A 19399-nucleotide genomic window follows, 5' to 3' on the forward strand; every position below is an offset into this window, starting at 1 on the left:
ACATGGTCTGTGAGTTTAAGAGATGTCGTCCATACCTCAAGATGTATCATCTCACACTATAACTATATATGGTGTTTCGTTCAAGGTTTCAGCGGATTTCATCACCGAGATACTCAGGATTCGTTGCATATCTGAGCTAGTACAATGGATGCTTAGATTGAGGATGCACTAGATGTAGGCATCTGCATCATCTACTAGCCTAGTCGAGTTTATGGCCAGAGATGTAGATCTATTAGAGGGCGAGGGGACTGAGTAGCCTCAGGATGACGACTGCGATGAGTATTTCTTAATCCTCATTGGGAGATACCGCACACTGTTCGATAAGAAGAACACGTACTCCTAGACGTTGCTGCTGCCATTTTTCTACATATTGAATCTCATAGTTGCAACAAACGTGGATCCTATGGCACATAAAACCACCTTCAGTAGGACTCGCGCATTATTCCTCATATGAGTAGCACGTGGAGAGCCATCGACTTGTCATTGCAGATATTTGAGAGGATATGTTACAAGGCGAGCATCATATTCACTAACAACCTATCATATAGGGTGATCATTACTCGGCTATTACTAGACTGGAGAGTGCCACCCCAAGCGGGGGAGTGGTTGACTGAGCAAAAGAACCCATAGACATGACCTCACATCATCGGAGCATTGAACAAGGAAGGGGGCGTGCTTAGTGTGAGCCTAGGCCTACACCATATCTTGTTCCTCCGACCCAGTTTGGGGCTGGTGTTGCTCCCCATAATGGCAATACTAGTTAGCAGCCGATAAGTACATCTACAGGGGATGTGCGCCCTGCTTAGCTCGATGCGCACCATGCTTGTGTTGATGCGATGGTCTCAGATATTACTGCGCATATCGATCGACAGATTGCATCAGTACAACAGAGTGTCACCAAGGATGGCCATCATTTAGATATCTTAAACGAAAAGGTAAACACATTGACTAAGGAATTTCATACATTTGTAAACAACTCATTCTGAGTGTTTTGCAATTTTATCTTATCTTGTATTTATATTTTAATATATTTTCTTTTCTATATTTTATGTAATGAACAATATCATTTAATATATCTAGTATTTCTGTATTTTAATTCTCAATCTGTTTTAATTTGAAATTCCATTTTTAATTTTAAAACAATTCACATTCGAACGTTAATGACTATTGTTCGAGCATCTGAACGAATAACTTACACGTTCACACGTAAGTGAGCTTAATATTCAAACATACATGAACCGTTCGAATGTAACATTTTATACGTTGGCATGTACTCATTTCAAAATGACATCGTCTGAATTACATTTGAACGAAACATTATTATAGTTCAAATGTATAACCATTTCTCGTCTACCTCTAGTGATAGTTTCTTGAAACTGTCACAGAAAATGATTTTTGGTGACGGTTTCAGGACTGTCACAAATTCAAAACCATCACAAAAACTCAATTGTGTTATAATGAATTATTCTGATATTGAATATATTGTTCAATAATCTAGGAGGTAGTTTCTCCCGTGGGATCAATGGTTCTATCATCTCATGTATCATGGCACCTCAATGAAGCTCACACTCTTATTTTTTTTTAAAAAAAATATTCAAAAGTTAGATGGATAAATCTAATCATATTAGAATAATAATTGGGAAGAGGGCATAGTAGTACGTATGATCATGCATCTCATAAATATAAGAAAATTAGTGTATCAGTGTTAGAGTCTCACATTACTTGAAAATGTCTATCTTAATATCTATATATTGTATAGCATCTGACTTCTTATATATAGGTTACCTTGTATAACATATTTATTGTGTGATTAATGAAGCATATTGATTCCTACGTTCCAATTTAAAGTTTAGCTCTACAATATCTATTACAATTGGCTATATATTTAGTAAAGCTGAAGAAGTGTGGGAAGATCTCAGATAACAAGCTGTCAAGGCTTAATTCCCTGTTGAATTAGATGATGATTTAGGAAGAGATGAATCTTATTAGGACTGTTCATCCTAGTTCCAACCCGGGAACTTGGTTCTGGCTCGGGTCAGATCCGGGTCGGAACCAGGATGACTCTAGATTTTTTAAAACCCAGATTCCGGATTAAACCTTTTTTTTTTAACATAAAAACCTATATATATTGTTTATATGATATTGATATAGCGTGAAAATGATTTTATAAAATAAAATAAAATCAAAATGTATGAGACATTCATGATGTAATCCACTACATATTACATTGTTTGAATTAATTTGCTACAAATATTACAAAACACATATATTACTTTAATCAAACTCCAATACGCAACAATAAACTACAAAGCTTGGTCTTCTATTTTTTCCTACTCCTTGTTCCATTATTTCTAGAAAGGTTTTTTTATCCTTATTAGTTTTTGTCTCTGTACGGCGTGGATTCAATTTCTCATCATTGATGCTACTAGAACTCTTGAAACCATCACATGGAAGCTTTATTAGACTATTGTCAAACTAACAAATGATGCTAGCATTCATAAGCGGCACATTGTTATTCAATATTTGCATTACATGCTTAGATACGAAAGTACGTACCTTGAAACTTCAATTGAATTAGAAGAAGCATCAATAATAGTGGATGCAGCTCTGGAGGTAACCAAAACTGCAGCTTCTTCATCACTCGTGCTTTTAAATTCCTTAACATATAGAGTAACAAAGCATTAAGAAGTAGAAAACTCTATTACTCCATATAATATATGCCAAATGAAAGAAATAGAGAGTGTTGCATACCTCAAAAGCTGCACTTTTGACAACTTCAGCAGTATAATGTCAACAAATTATACAATAAAAATATTCTAGGCTGCAAATAATGGACAGTCACAGTGCATTTATATGAAGAAAACAGTAACAACAGAAAGGCAATGTCTTATCTTACTAAGCTTGTCCAAAATTATTCCATATCTAAAAATTTCTAAATGATTCCCACAATAGTTACATCTCCCATTGAGAAAACTGTTTGGGGAAACTATATTTTAGATCCTCTAACTTCAACCATTTTTAATTTACACCCTCAATTATGCAAACTATATTCCCCAACAAGTAGCTTCCAACAAGGGCCCCATATCACTTGTGCTGGTTGTGATAACATCAATGACCTAAAATCAGATATAATTGCCTTCTCAGCTAGAAAGGAAAACTGACTTTAAAAAACTATCACTACTTGTATTAGACGTGGATAATTTAGTGGATAATTTAGTTAAATCTTCATCAACTTGCACTTGCCCTCTTTTGTGAAGAGAGATTTGAAATGTTGCAAAGCCAGTCTTTCTCTCCAATCCACATGTAGCACCATCCAATCAAAGCAAAGAGAAGCCATTATAGATAAATAATATAATTAGCAGTAGACATGGACAAATGTTTGAGAAGGCTACCTTTTTACTAGGACCAGTTGAAAGATCACCTCGATTTGCACATTTATTGACAATAACATTAATTATATGCAGAGAAATAGAAATCCAAATTCAAGCAAAATTTAGTATAAGATAACTTCTTGCCCTCTTTGTTTTAATTGAGATTGTGTCCAATATATTGCAAGACAGCAAACAAAAGCTTTACGAAAGATTAGCCTAGCTTAAAATGATGTCCAATATATATCTAAACAATCAGTAGACCAACAATATGTCATTACTTGTGTTGTCTACCAAGTTACAGAAGTATCATTTTTTTATAGGTAAGTTGATATTATATTTAGTTGAAACAATCATTGAATAGGTAATTGAAGCCAATAAAAGGAGCTGTTATGGTGGGCATTTTAAAATCTTCAACTTCTAATAACTCCAATATTTTTAAAACAAATAGAGGATGGAACTTGGAAATGATTACCAATTTCTACTATAGAGCTCTATTATTGATTGGAAGAGTTATCATGATTTTAAATAAAAGTAGATATGAGTTTAGTATCAACTCTGTTATAAGAAAACTTATGTCCACGATCTAGATCTCACAAACCCATATCCATATATTATTAGGAGACTCTGTGGTTATGGATATTTTCACTCGTCTCCCTTCTAGGTCTCACAAATCCAGATCTAACTCATAAAAACACTACACAAAGATTACTCCATTCAAACATTCACATCAAAATAAACTCAAAAAACAACAGAGAGAACAAAAACCTAGTCGCAGAAAGCAAGGCAAGACCAGAAAAAATAGCAGATCTAGCAAAATAACAGTATATAACAGACCCAAATAAATAAATAAACCCCACGTTTAAAAACAAACCCAAAATAGACCCTAATCCTATCCCACATGCTTACGTATCTAAAAAAAAAAAAGATTTGGAAGTGTAAATACAAACCTCTGGTTTGTCAAGAAGAACTAACACAGAATATAATTTGGTTTTTGTCAAGTAGAAGACGACGGCCATGAGGAAAAGATCTTCGATCGGCAGAGGAAGAGTGATAGGAGGTAGGGTTTCAGCACGAGAGAGAAAGAGAGAGAGAGAAGATGACGGAGCCACGACCCATATACTCTCTACCTTTAATCTCTCCATTTTCCTCTGCCTGATTCAGCATAGCACTGAATCCCTGCACATAAGATGAAAAGGTAAGGAGATAATGGATTCTTTGCCTTATCCCTCTTTCTGGTTGAAACAACTCACCATGCTTTCCATTCACAATTACTGAATATGTCATTGTGTTAATGCAGTCCATAACCAGCTTTATCCACCTATCCCCAAAGCCCAACTTCTTCATAATTGCCTCCAAGAACTTCCACTCAACACAATCTTAAGCCTTGGACATGTCCAGTTTGATGGCCATAGTTCCTGTTGTTCCTTTTTGCTTGGTATTCATTGAATGTAACACTTCATAGGCAGTAATTACATTATCATAAATTAGCCTATTTGGAATGAAAGCACTTTGATTACTCGAGACTATGAGGTGCAGCTAGTGCTTCAACTTGTTAGCTAAAACTTTGGATGCCAACTTATATAATACATTATATAAACTAATTAATAACAGAAGACTCTTTAATTTTTGCAATCGAAGCAATAAAAGTGGAATTAACCCCCATCATGTCCATCCTACCCCATTAAGAAATTATAAAATAATATTACATACCTTGTCCCCCACAATATGCCAATAAGATTGGAAAAATTGTGCATTGTATCCATCACGTCTAGGTGCTTTTAACTTCAAATATTCAAAAGAAATTTTCTACTCTGCTCTTTGCCTATGTTTTGGTATAAAAAATTGTAAAATCAAATTAACTTTGATAAAACTCTAAAAGAAAATAATAACTCTTACCAAAATTTTATCCCATTAATTTTTAAAAGAGAAATATTTTAGTTACAAAAGAATTAAATAAAAATAAATCTATAAAATAACGTAGTTTGATGTTATGCGTTACATTATAAATTTATTTTATTATAAAGTAGATTTAACAGATCAGATTACATAAAATTACGCTAATTTGTGTATTCGATCAATTTTTAAAACAAACCAACCCAACCCAACCCGGCCATTTTTACCAGCCTTCCTATGTCTACGGTTATATTGAATTTAATTCGCGCTTTGGGAAAACAACAATGTGTAAATGTATGGCCGCTAGGTTATAATTAAGAGAAATTCTATTTGCAGTCCCTACTTGAGGACTGCATGTGCAGGCACATTATTAAATGAGAGAAAACATCATTTTAGGAGGGATAGTTTTGTAATTTTAAAAAAATTTTAAAGTTAAAATAGCCTAGGCTTGCATTGCAGTCCCCATTTGGAGACTGTACCTAGCATTGCTCATTAATTAATACTTTCTTCCATCTTTTTTTTTTTTAAATAATCTTCCATCTTAAGAAAGTAGTCGACTAAAGAGGGCTTGTAAAAAAACAAATTATGACTAATTATGAAAACAATATAAGTTATATAAAACTCGACTTAACTAATATAAATTTAAATAATTTTGTATTTATTATTTTACTAAGAGTATCTATATATATTAAATATTAAAAATAATCAGAAGAAATCATTTTTTTAATACTATGCATGTAACTTAAATACTCATGAAAATAATCATTGATATATGTATATATATAAAGCTATAAAAATAATAAATATATTTGCAAAAACCCATAAAATTATACAATATAAAAAAAAAATAACTATTTTGTTAAAATTAAGTAACTTGTAAACATTATAAAAGAATAAAATCTACTTTTCGTGAAGATAAAATATAACTCGATCGTCAATCAGTTCCATTTCGACCTGATTTCCAATAAAAGTTGAACAAATTAACAAGATTTGTCCACCCATTAGTACTCATTAAAGTCAAGTCGCTAATTAATTACACTCGGATACCTCTTACAATTACTAGCGATGGATGGGACGTTGGCAATGAAAAACTGTTGTAATTAATAATTAATTATTATCGTAATGAATTATGTAATTTAACGTTAAATTTATCTTTTCTGTCTTATCCTTATTCCTTTTACTTACACACTCATGATTTTCCATTTGATTTTTGTCAATGTGTGCGAAAGCCAATAACCAACCAGTTACCAACAGGCAACATCTAAAAAGTAAAAAGTAAAGATTAGGAACATGGCTTTCTCCGATATATCCTCAAGTATATATGTATGTAAGTATGTGTGTGTACTGTATATATATATATATATAATATATATGATTTATATAGTTTTAGATCAGTGCGCAAGTTTTAAGCATTTTTTTTAAAAAAATAGTGAATAAGTTTGGGACCATCATAAAAAAATTTACCATTTTATGAGGGCTTTTAATACGCTTTTTCAAAATGTATAAGCGAATCTTACAAATCTCAAGACTATATACCCCTCATTAATTTCTAGAGAGGCATACATCTAGGAGTAAGTCTTGTTTTTTTCCAAATCTCTAAAGAGAAATACTCTAATCATAAAGGAATTATACAAAACTAATCTCACAAATTGATATAACTTGTTGTGATTCGTCAGATTGTAAAATTATTTTTATTATAAAATAAATCTAACAGATTAAATCATGAAATTAAACTACGTTAGTTTATGGAATTATTTTAATTATATAGTTTATTTGTGGATGTAGCAGTACTTTTTTCCAAATAGAACCACCAGTGTCTAGATCCCGACACCTAGCAATCATAAAATATAATGCCACTACACCACACATTATCCAGATTCCACGTGACATAATTTAATTTATAAGATTCAAAATTTAAGACTTATCTAATCAAATTATGCCACAATATTGATAGCATAGTGTAAAAGCCTTAGAATAGAGACATTCTAAAATATATTCATAAAGTTGTACGTGCTTGCTTGTAATCTTATTTCCCATAAAATAAATTAATGTGCAATGAGGTTTAATATTAAAGTCTCAATAAATATTATATAAATTTATAAATTTATATCTTAAAAATTTGAACAGAAACTTTAAAAAATCTAAATTTAACGAGATGCATGCCTGCTCATGTATTTGTTTTTCTAAATTATATATACTGTGTCCTAAAGTTTGAAGCAAGGATAGATACATACATATATATATATATACACTAGCGCATAGCAATGTGCTAAGCACGTTTGTCTAGTTTAATGAAATGATTAATCTTAAAAAATAATATGAATGTTATAAAAAAAATATAGTTTTCAATCAATAAACAATTTTAATTTCAATAAACAATTTGATTGTTTGTATTGCGATTTCATTGATTTCTATGCAATACAAACAATCAAATTATATATACTTTAAATAAAATAAAAAAACGAAAGTAACAAAATAATATATCAAATCAAAAAATACCAAGACAAGGAAACCTATTCTTTGAAACCTATAAAAGAATATATCAATATCACATGAGAATTCTTCAATAAAATATTTGTCAAAATTTATTTGTTGTTCAAAGCAAGTGGCTAATAAAAATTATAAGCAGGGACCAACTCTTTATATTTTTTAGCATATTTTTTACATTTTTTAACTATAGCAATGTCAATATTTATTATAACATTTGATTAGCTGACATTTCATAGTTATATTAATAATTAACTAGTTTTTATTTATTAATTGATAATTTAGTGATTATATGTATTGGTAATAAAGAAGCTAAAGTCTAAATAAATACCTTAAAATATTGGTAATGAAGAAGTATTGGTAAAGCAGTCAATTGGTTTAAATTTTTTTTTTTTTTATTTCCTTGGCAGTGTTGCTCTGTCTCGCAAATATATCCAGCGAGTTTGCTGAAAAATCTCTTTATACGTAAAGCTGCAGTGCAGAAAGATGACGTACGATTTCAACCAGAGCACACAAAATATCAAGATCGAGTCTTAGTATATCTTCTATGCCAGCTGGTCTACATCTCAATAATCGCTTTTACTTGTCTGTATTCTGTACTCCTGCCTAAATCCTAGTGCCCATCAATATCTTATGTTGTTAATTTCAAAATCCATCTATTAGGGTGATATTATAATAGTATCCTTTGTTAATAGTCATGGTCAGAACAGAAATTATATATAGAATTATATAGGAGAAAGACCATGATGGCCTGCAGCTTGCTTGCCGGAGATCAATATCATCATTTATTATTATTACTTGTTAAATTAAAAAACAATTCATTCTCATCAGTTGTGTCAGGCTCAGTGATTGATAGAGGATACTTTATTTATATGCTCGACCGCCTCTAAATGTGAGTAGGTAGTAGTTGGCTAGAATTTTGGGCCAGTTTTTCCTATTAATTGAGGTTAGTTTTTTTTTTCTTTTTTCTTTTCTGTAGTAACAAAAAACAATCAAATTATAAATAAATAATAAATGCCATTAAAAAAAATATGTTGGACATTTCTTATGCTCTTTGGGCTGCCCATGAACCCGGGGAAAAGATTTTTTTTTTTTTTTTTTGAAAAAGAACAATTATGAAGAACTTAATGATAATTGGAAAAACAATTTTGAAGAACAATTATAGAGCAATATTAGGAAAAAAACAATAAGAACTGAATGATATTAAAGAGGAGCAATTAAGAAAAGAAACGAGTTTCTTAAATATTAATGCTAGCTAGCATAATTAAAGCGGGCACTATTTCTTGATTTTAATTGAGATGCAAGATGAAATCATGAATTCTCTGATCAATTAAGGCTATATATAGTGCCGATAATTCAAAAACCAGATCGTCTCTGGTTCTCTCTCTCTTCAACCGTGACTGTCTCTCTCTGTGGTTCTCCATGGCACCGTACCCAACCTCCAAGCTTTGCGGTTGCCACCGATCGAGGGCCACTCGTCCATGAGGTGCGGTGCCTATCCGTAGCTCCTCCGTGAGTCAAATCACTGACCAGGATAATCCTGCCCAGCCACCTAAAAGTGAAGCAGCGTCGTGCCCCCCAACCCAGGCCCCAGATCTGCCGTTGTGATCAGCCAAGGAGCACCGAAGTCGTCTGACAACCCCTCGCCAAATCCCTCTCTCCTCGATCTCCTCCCTCAACATGCAAATAAAAAACAAAGAATCCAAAATCAGATCTTGGATCATCTTCAACAACATGAAAAAAGATCTATTTTTTCATAAAAAAAGTTATAACTCTGGATAGAGAGAGGGGAAGAGGGAAGATGCCCAGGGTAGTCTAGCTCAGCCACTTGAAAGCGATGCAGCGTCGTGCTCCCCCGCCCAGATCCTCCGCTGTGATCTATTTTTTCATAAATCTGTAAATCACACAACTAAAAGAAAGCCACGACTCCAGATAGTGAGGGGAAGAGGAAAAAAATGCGGAATGATAAGATCACAAAAATTCATCTACAATCTTCAAACCAGTTCAACGGTATGAAATAAAAAACTCAATGATGCAGAATACAAACTTGAAAAGAGAAGATGCAAAGAAGAGAGAGATAGAGAGAAGAAGAAGATGAGAGAAGAAGGTCACTTCGATGAGACAGATAGACGGTAGCGTCCTGGAGTACAAACCTGGACTTGTTTGGCTGGAGAATGGCCCAGACAATGAGCACAGTCACCAAGACGATGAGGTTGAAGATGAGGATGCACCTCAATGGAACAAGAAGCGCCCTAAGGATTAAGGAAATTGTCAAAAATTTTCTCTTATATGGACGAAAGCTGCGTTCTTTAACGCGGACACAAAATCACTGACACAAGCAAAATTATCCCTATACACTGACTATTGACCCGCGAAAGAAAAGTCTTTTTTATGGGTCTTTTCCTCAGTTTTATTTTTTCCCTCATGTTTAATCTTTTTCTCTTTCATTCTTTTTAGGTGTTATGTTAGATAGATGGGTTGATCGATAAAAGTGAGGGATAAAAAGGTAAAAATACGAATAAAACAAAATCAACTGAAGGATAAAAAGGGTAAACAAACAAAATAAAGTGATAAAATTGTAAAAGTGTGAACAGTAAACTGCGGTGGCAATTAACGTTGATTTAACTGGAAGATAACAGAAAACAAGAATCGCCGTTTAGTCACCGTTTAATAGCCACTTATATAATAGTATAGATATAGATATATATATATCGTGTTAAGTTCTACTTGCCTATTATTAATTTCTATAAAAATTAAAATAACTAATTTTATATTTGTAGATGTAGATTTAATCACATTTGTCTTTGTCTCATTAATAAATTAGAGGAATATTTAACAAATAGAATAAAATGAACAGTTAGGATTTGAATTCATAAGTACCTCTGCTTTGATTTAAACTTTTAAAACAAGAAGTTATAATTTCACATTATATATATATATATATATATATATATATATATATCATTATACCCTTTGTTTATATGCTTTGTCATGTCTATGGAAAGAGTACTGCTAGATGATGAGTTATTAATTATTAATAATCGAAGAAGTGCCATACATACATGCATGCATATATATATATATATATATATATATATATATATACTTATATTTATATATATTAGCTCAATAATATGGTTATTTAGACAGCATTTAAGAATTTATTGATCTAAAAAAACTTAATTATATATTTGTGGAAAAAATATGAATGGAGCCCAAATGATGATTTGACATGTCAAGTAGAAAAACTGATCTTAGGATATGATGATTGATACATCAATTTGTCCATGACCATATGTATGCAGAGTCTTTTTGGATACGTGATGAAGTCATTTACGACAATTTTTCTCAATTTGTCCATGACCATATATTTACGCAACAATAAAAAGTCCTACACTGGAATTTACAAGTTAACATTATAGAGCTAATTAGACATGATTGCAATATGTGGGCAGCATATATAACACCGACAATATGCCCAACTACTTGTCGATTGTTAAGGTCTTTACTGGGTTAGTTGTATTGAGCTCATGGACGGTACAGTTTCTGGCCTTTATGAATAGCAGAGCAGCAATGTGGGAAGAGCCCAAGAGATCGAACAAGACTCAAGCTGGCTTCCCTGTTGAGTTAGGAAAAGATGAATTCTTCTTCAGTACCTCCCAGCAGAAGGTAACCTAGTTAGCACCATTTTTCTTGTTTCTATTAGCAGGAAAAAGAGAAAAGTATCAAGTTGCTGTTCTTGAAAATTAAACCTAATCTATATTTGTTGCTTTTTACTTAGTCGTACGTTTTGATCATAGTACAAATTAATAATAACCACAAATCATGTGTGCTCGAACAGTCCAGCAAATATTCGTCTCAAAAGATATTGTTTTGGACGAAATTGTTATATTTTTCATTTCAAAATATCTTTTGGGATACTGATATTGGGAGAATATTGAGACGCTTTGTTTTCGTCCCAAAAACCCATTCTTTTGGGATGAAAATCTTCGTCCAAAAGACATGATCTGTTGTAAGTGCAGCTAGCTAGCTCATGTTCAATAATTATCCATATTCAGGCTAGAAGGCAAAGTGGCAATTATTACAGGTGGAGCAAGCGGGATTGGAGCAAGTACAGTGCATTTGTTCCACGAACATGGAGCCAACGTTGTTATTGCAGACGTACAAGACAACCTAGGTCAAGCCATTGCAGAAAAGCTTGGAGAAAAGGTTATCTACATCCATTGCGATGTCTCCAATGAAGATGATGTCTGCAATCTTATTGACACCACCATAGCCAAACACGGACAGCTTGATATAATGTACAGAAACGCAGGCATCGTCGACAGTCCCTATATGAGAATTCTGGACAGCACTAAAACAGATATAGAACGAGTTCTTGGAGTAAACTTGGTTGGCGCTTTCCTGGGAGCCAAACATGCTGCAGAGTCATGATACCACAGCGCAAGGGTTGCATACTATTTACAAGCAGTGCTTCTGCATCGATTGCGGGCTTTCATCTCATGCTTATACGGCCTCGAAAAGTGGAGTTTTGGGGCTGGCTAGGAACTTGGCAGCCGAGATTGGGCAATATGGGATAAGGGTTAATTGCGTGTCGCCTTATGCTGTTGTGATTGGCAGTGGAATGGTACCACTAAGTGCAGAAGAGGCAGCAAAAACCGTAATGGCAGTGCATGAAATTGGTAATTTAAAAGGACATATTCTCAAGGCAATAGATGTAGCAAAGACAGCACTCTACTTGGTTAGTGAAGATGCAAATTATATAAGTGGGCTCAATCTCTTGGTGGATGGAGGGTATTCTGTGGTGAATCCTAGCATGAGGAACTTTTTAGGCTCACCCCATGACAACAAGACAGCGTCCTAGCTAGCTACGCCAAGTCCTAAATACTCAAGTCATTTAAACAATGGCATATATATGTTTCATTTTCAATTAGGTTTAATGTTGTTTAAGTTGTCTTTAATTATCAGTACTAGGGATTCTCCTCTCTTGATTTTGTAATTAATTGATGTGTTGGAAGGCCGATCAAAGACTTCATAGTTTTCTTTTATGAGTAATGCTACTATGACTTTTTAAGTTGCGTTTGAATATTGAGTTGAGTTGAATTTTTTATGAATAATAGTGAGTTAAAATGGTGGAGTAAGTTTTGTGAGATACACCTAGGATGAGTTTAAATGTGTTCGGATTTAAGATGAGTTTAAATGTATTTATGGGAAGTTGAAAAAAGTTGTGAGTCATGCGTGTAAAGAAATGTTAAATTGAAAAAAGGTTGTGGATCTCACATGTAAAGAGCTTTTCAGTTGAAATGAGTTTAATAATTTGAGATCAATTGGGTGTTTGGATGTTAGACTTAATTTAAAATTAGACTGAACTGAATTGATCTCAGATGAGTCTGTCAACCAAACGCGGGTGCCTTAATTTTCTTGAAGTCTGACGTCATGTGGCGTACTAAATATATATATATATATATATTTGAAAAAAAATGGTGTCCGAAAACACAAAAAGAGAAAAAATTAAAATCTTAAATTCGTTCTACTCTTTTATGTTTGTGTTTTTTATTTTCTTTATTTTTTTGATAAGCCAATAGCACCACATTATAATGTCATGTCAAGGGGACGAAGTTAAGTGGTATAAATTCAGAGGCATAGTAGCGTTACTTGAGCGAAACTTGATAATTGAAACTAATAAAAACAGTAAAAATATACAGTAACATGATAATGGTTGTCGAAAATTATTTTGTCTTGATATACGCCGGTGGAAACAGTAAAAGCTTGAACCCTAATATATATGATAGATAATTGCCGAAAATCTGAACGATCGATAACTATGACTATACTTTAAAATGTGAAAGATTGTCAACATGTCATCATGTGTTGAGCGATAGAGACACATAGCAAACAGAACTAGTAAGGAGAGTACACTGAATGGGCTCAAAGCTGTTTTACTCTTAATTAATCTATATATTTTAATAAAGAAGATGAAGTAGAAAATAAACAGATTTGTGTTAGGATGCATGGAAAGGTATTAATATAATACGTTAAAAGAAAAAGTTTCGTTAGAAATGCCTATTTAGCCCACATGGTCACACCAAATTAAATCATCATTGGTCTCAATTAATGCCCGTTTATTTTTACTTCTTTTTAACGTACAACTTTTGTAAAAAGGTTAATTTTCATTGGGGTCTCCTGGCCTCCCTCACTTTTGTATTCTCTCTTTTAATTTCAATGCAAGTTTGTTGAAAAAGAAAGTTCAAAAAAAAAAAATACATTTTAAATTTTTCCTTAAATCTCAATTTATATTATAAATGCCTTGCATTACAAAGAAGTCCTTCAAAATTAAATTTACAAATTGATGTTGCTTGATGTGCTACGTCAGATTATAAGTACTTTCTTTTTATCGTAAAGTAGATCTGACGTCAGTAATAAAGGAGGATCCCTTCTCTCTTGGAACAGATGATATAAGATCTTACTAAAATCAATATGAAAATGAAATATACTTACATATAGAATCATATCAGTTTGCAAACTTACTTGTATAAAATTACTTAATTTATATATAGATGTAGCGCTTTTCATTTATATTAATGGGCTATCCTAGCAACAATATATATGGCTCCTAGTCCCATATTATAAGATCATTTTCTTAAGGGATAGTGTGAGAGAGTATAGTCTGAAAAAGATAATAATTTAGATACCATATCACAGAAATTATTTTGTTAAAATCTCTAACATTAACCCACTTGTCACGTGACATTATATTAATGCATGTCTCAAAGAACATAAATAAAAACAAATAAGTTATCATCCATTTAACATCATCCTCTCAATATTTTTTAGAATGACATTAAATAATTGTCCTATAAATAAAACATAATAAATAGTCTTTAATCATCAAATGACATACCATGATTAAATAAATAAATAAAAAGATGGATTGGTAAAAGAACAATGGGATTGTGAAATAAAATAGTCATGTGGGAAATTAAAGTTGTCCAACATGGCGGTATGGCATAGTGTATTTGGATTTGGAAATGAGATGAGATGGTTTTAACTTTTTGAAGATTTGATGGATGTGGATGCTACCAATTATTGCATAGTATTTGTAATGATTTTGTTTTATTTATAAATAAGTAATAGTAATTTATAAATTACCTACCCAAATTTCATTTTTATAATATATTTTATAATAATATTATTATAAGATGACAATATTTTTAAAAAATTAAATTAAATTATTTTATAAAATATCAAATAAAAATATATTTTATTTATAAAATAATTAAATAATTGAAAAGATTGTTGATTTGTCGAATCCGTCAAAACAGTTGTGAGGCAAGGGATGGGTTTGGGCACGTGAATATGTGATTTTTGAAAAGGCTGGAAGTTTGGATAGTGGAAATACTTCACTATTATTTATTATTTTATTATTATTATTAACTTATTTTTCATTACTATTAATTACTGTTTATAACTATTCAATATTTTATTATTATTTTTTTACTATTATTTAGTAAATATGTGATATCAGCTCATTACCCAAACACAACAGGCTCTGAAAAGCAAAAACAACAGTCATGCACGTTGCTTTGTCCTTATTTGAAAACTTTATGAAACACTCTTTGTTTTTACGACAGGCTGTTTAGATACAAAGCCAAATCTTCGTACAACAGAGTTTTGAAACCATCTCAACTCTATATCCAAATCCAACCTAAAAAGAAAGAACTGTTTATTTGAAGTGTAATGCCAATTTCTTTGTTGGTGTTTTGATGTACGTACAACAAATCTGGGTATAATTTCCTATATGAAATTTTTTTTTATCAGCTATTATTCACTACTCCACACCACACACTCTATGAAACACACCCAATGAAAAATACTTGTACACCCTATGAAAAATAAATAAATAAATAAATTTTCACGTCATGTGTGGAGTGTGTGATGTGAACATGAGTTGATGATTTGAAGCAAAACTCTTCGTATATATAGCAATGCAGGGACGTGGGAAAACCCAAGATCAGAACTATTAGAGCCAAGGCTTCCCTGTTGATCGATCAGTGTTGAGGGTTAAAGATCAGTTGTTCAAACTTCGAAGGATTAAACGATGAATTCTTCTTCAACAACAGCTCCCCACAAAAGGTAAACAACGACGTACTTTTTCTCTTGCCTACTAGGCTTCCAAATTTGGTGGAATATATAATTTTTAGTCCTGTTTTTAGAAAACAGATTTGTTTGATCTGGAAGATTATACGAGATTACTTTTCTTTTTATATTTTAAGTATATTTTTATTTATTATTCTTTGGAATATTTTATCTCTAATATATAATATATATAGATGGTTGGGATCATATTAGAAAATTTTTGAAGTCAACATATATTTATTGTGCAACTGTTAATAATTAACCATATGTCACAAACTTAATTGTCAGACTGCAAGGAAAAGTGGCAATTATCACCGGCGGAGCAAGTGGGATTGGAGCAAGTGCAGTGCATCTGTTCCACGAACATGGAGCCAAGGTTGTCATTGCAGATATACAAGACAACCTTGGTCAAGCCATTGCAGATAGCTTGGAGAAAATGTTAGCTACATCCATTGCGATGTTTCCAATGAAGATGATGCCTGCAATCTTATTGACACCACCATAGCCAAACACGGGCAGCTTGATATAATGTACAAGTACACCAATGCAGGCATAATATATAGACACTCCCTTTATGAGAATTCTAGATGGCACTAAAGCCAGACATAGAGCGAGTTCTTGCAGTGAAATTGGTTGGCGCTTTCTTGGGAGCCAAACATGCTGCAAGGGTGATGGTACCACAACGCAAAGGCTGGCTAAGAACTTGGCAGCCGAGCTTGGCCAGCATGGGATTAGGGTGAATTGTGTGGCACCTTTTGCTGTTGTTACTGGTATTAATGGCATGCAAACACTAAGCGAAGCTGAGGCAACAAAAACCGAAGCAGTGATGAGTGAGATTGGTAATCTAAAGGGACATATTCTAAAGGCAGAAGATGTGGCGAAGGCTGCACTCTACTTGGTTAGCGATGAAGCAAATTACGTGAGTGGGCTCAACGTCTTGGTGGATTGAGGGTACAGTGTGGTGAATCCTAACATGATGAACCTTTTCAGCCATGCCGCTGCCAATTAGGGAGCCTCCCAGTTCAATTCATGAAGATTTTACGAGTATTTGAAAAAATAATAAGGGAAGGCTATAAATTATAACTGGCTTACTACATTGATGTCATGTTTCCTTTTTCTGTTGGCATGATTTTCTTCTTGTTTTGTGGGGCTTTTATTTTCTAATTTGAATAAGCTGGTTAAATTTGTATTTCTATGATACTTTGGATGCATGTTAATGTGCGCATGAGTAATATTATTCATCATCTTTATGGATTGGGCATTTGCGTGTAATAAGTTTTATATATATCGTCCGAGAGGTGAGATCGATATACTGGATTAGTTGTTAAGTTTTGGAGTTATGTTTTAAAGAATTCTTGTAGCTAGATTGCAATTTCAGAAATGGAGCATAGGCAAACGCCTTAATTTACCAAAGTGTACTCTAAATTGCAACCTCGATGGCTTCAAACTACTGATAAATTGTTCGATGAGGAGATTTTGTTTATCATTAATGGGATGCTAGGTAAATATATATACATATATGTATATATATATCTATCTACACTATTATAATAAGTGGCTATCTAATTATGAATAGTAACTTTTATTTTTTCACTACAACAGAATGTGTGTTTTGTGACAGAAAAAACTGTCACAAAAAAATGGCAAACCGTCACTAAACATATTTGGTGATGGTTTGAAACCGTCACCATGACCGTCACCTAAAGTGCGTCACAGAAAATATTTGGTGACGGATTACTGTTCAACAGTCACAAAAAATATTTTTAGTGACGGTTGGAAGTGTTCCGTTCGGTACAACGTTTGAATGTTCCTTTTTTTGTGACGGTTATGAACTGTCACAGAAAATCACGTTCGAACGTAAAATCAAACGTTCGGACGTTATACCCGACCGATTGGCGTTCGAATGAGAGAAGTTGACGTTCGTTGGATATCGTGTTCGAACGTATCATATTTACGTTCGAATGTTAATGCGTCCGAACGTTAATTACAATAAACGTTCAAATATTTGTTCGAACGTAAACTTAAATGTTCAAACGTAGCGCGTTTAATGTTCGGGCGTTATTTCGAATGTAAACAAAGGAGCGTCCGAATGCAAGTTCTTTGTTCGAACGTTAGTCGCTTTACCGTTCGAACGGTTTGTTCGTTTTAGCGTGAGTACGTTCGAACGTATAGTTTAACGTTCGAACGATTCAATTGTATTTACATTCGAATGTTTGTTACAGTGTGAACCAACGTTCGAACAATTTTTATTTACATTCAAACGTACAGATCAGAAATACTAATTTAATAAAATTTAAAAACATAATACCAATTGTATCATATTACATACCCAATTAACAAGTAACAATGTCTTATAAAAGCACAAAATTAGATATTAAAACTAGTCAGAAATATTGATAAAATTTATTTCTTCTTTTTCCCTCGCCCACGGGGATTCTGTTGCAACGACATAACACGCTCCATTTGCACCATCATCTCCCGTTGCACTTGCTCTTGCACTTCACTGTGTATTCTTTCCTCCTGGTGTCTCTGTTGGTCATGCAAACGCGTCTCTAAATGAGACTGCCGTTCTAAGAGAGACTCTAACTTTTGTTGTCTCGACCTCATATACTCATTCTCACGCCGTGCAGCTTCTAAATCTGCCGTAAGATTATTAATTTGTGAAGCCGATGAGGTTGAGGAGGATGAACATTTATGCTTGATAGATCGTCCCAAACCTCTTGCCATACTAGACTGCGGCCCGAGCACTTGCGTGAATATGTCTATGTCACTAGGAGAGGATTCCTCAGAAGCCGACTGCATCTCCAACATTTTGCTCTGCAATTTAAAAGGTAATGATCGTAAATAATTAGTAACGTATTAAAAGAAATAGAAATAAGAAATAAACTATTAAAATATTATATAAATAATTTATTTAACAAAATTAACACTGCTTACGTAATTATCTGCAGCGACAGGATCCATCCACTCACTATGCTCATTAGTGTGAGCAGCAGCATAGACATGAATGAGGAAAAAGTTTTCAGGATCATCACGTTTCTAACAAAGCGACAATATTCGCAATTTTAAAAAGATAATATTAGTACTTATCAGAAATAATATCAGGAAAATAAATGAATTCTATAATTTTTTAATTACCATTTTTTCAGCAAGACGGTGGAATGACCTTGAACCGGCACGATGGTGGACAGTCAGAACGGATCTATTCTGTGCATTTGTAGAACTAAGTGCTACAAAATATATTAAAAATGTTAATTGTAATATGTATACATATAATATATAAAACGAATATGAATGTAAATAATTAAAAGATATAAATGTAAAATACCTGATAATCTGGAGATGCGAAAAGATCACAACATTTTCTCCAATCATCTAACTTCATCTGCTGAAAAGGAGACTGCGCAGCCTCTTCCAACGTCTCAAACTTCTTGAAGTGGTCATGACATCGTCCTTTGTGACGTCGGAATAGTGTAGCCATCAACTCATTCACGGTTCTCAAATCCTCGCTA

At 33.0% G+C, this 19399-nt stretch overlaps 2 pseudogenes; both read left to right on the plus strand.

Annotated features, from left to right (window-relative positions):
• Positions 1 to 11225: 11225 nt before the first annotated feature.
• Positions 11226 to 12767, plus strand: LOC121242427 (annotated as a pseudogene).
• Positions 12768 to 15849: 3082 nt separating this feature from the next.
• On the plus strand, positions 15850 to 16896 carry LOC121242428 (annotated as a pseudogene).
• The last annotated feature ends 2503 nt before the right edge of the window (positions 16897 to 19399 follow it).

This window comes from Juglans microcarpa x Juglans regia, chromosome 8D (genome assembly GCF_004785595.1).
Source record: "Juglans microcarpa x Juglans regia isolate MS1-56 chromosome 8D, Jm3101_v1.0, whole genome shotgun sequence".
NCBI lineage: Eukaryota > Viridiplantae > Streptophyta > Magnoliopsida > Fagales > Juglandaceae > Juglans > Juglans microcarpa x Juglans regia.